Below are 1,370 nucleotides of genomic sequence, written 5' to 3' on the forward strand. Positions count from 1 at the left end.
GTGGGGTGGGGTGGGGTGGGGTGGGGTTGGGAAATTACATAGATCTACTTATTAGATAAGAAAATAAATTACAAAACAAGTAAATTGGATTGTGTTTCACGCATACTTTTGTTTCTACTTATTAAAACAGATCTAAGATTTTCTTCTTCTTCTTTTTTTTCTTTTTTTTCTTTTTTTTTTATGGCACCATCAATGAGATGATTGTTTGTATCATCAACTAATAATCTCTTTAATTTATCTTAGTATTTGTGGTCTTATTCCAAAAATCTCTCTTTAAATTACAAAGTATTCATTGATAACATCCCTAAATGTCTGCTTTTCCTGTCCATACATACCCTTCCTCCTATCTCTACATATGTTCCGTTGGGTCCATTGTCAAAGTTCAGTCTAGATCGATCCAATCGAAATCAACCAGTTAATCCTTGATCAAATCGAACTGAATCTTTATCAGCTTGGTTTTTGGTTAGGTTTTATGAAATGGCAGGTAGAAGTCAAAGCCAAACTGGGCCAATCGAATGCATTGACCAAACCAAAATGAATCGAAATCCAATGAAAAATCTAGACCAAATTGAATGCACCGACCAAAACCAAAATGGATCGAACCCAGTAAAAATCAAGACCAGACCAACAATAACTTAATAAGAAATCGAAAATAATAATAAAAAAAGATTTTCCCATTAATTCCCTATACATGTAAAACCCAAAAATTGGACCTGATCGCACCTGGTAGTAACTGATAACAAACCGAACCGAATTGACTGAAACCAACCAAAAGCCATTACATTGTGTTAACAGTTTGGTTTCAGATTGTCCAGTAACAGACCAAATCTGTTCAGACCGAACCGACCAATTGACACCATTACATGTATCTCAATAAAGTTTGATGAGATGGGACCCATATTTGAACCTGAGCAAACTTAACCAATAGTTTTAGGAACAGGCAGACCCTTTGCCGACCTGGCTCAATCGTATGACGCACCTCAATGGTTTAAAGATCCATACAAGTGAATGAGGACAAAACCATATCTGGATTTTAATGTTTTCTTACTTACCATGGGTCCATTGACGAATATTCTAATTTTTGTAGTTCTCATTTTTTATTTTATTTCAAATAACGGTTTTTCAACTCATCAAAATGGATAGAACCATAGTTGGAAAATCAGGTTTTAATTTGGGTAAGTTATTCAAGTCAAGTCAAACACTTGGTTAATTAAGAGTCATGTAAACCCGATCAGGGTAACAATTGACAAGACTCGATCATGAATCGTTCTGGTCAAATAAAACTAGGTCTTTTTACCCGAATCATTATAAAGTCTAAATATTTTTTTAAATCTTACCAAAAAAAAATATTTATAAAACACTGTCAAATT

Source organism: Macadamia integrifolia, unplaced genomic scaffold (assembly GCF_013358625.1).
Source record: "Macadamia integrifolia cultivar HAES 741 unplaced genomic scaffold, SCU_Mint_v3 scaffold2686, whole genome shotgun sequence".
Taxonomy (NCBI): domain Eukaryota; kingdom Viridiplantae; phylum Streptophyta; class Magnoliopsida; order Proteales; family Proteaceae; genus Macadamia; species Macadamia integrifolia.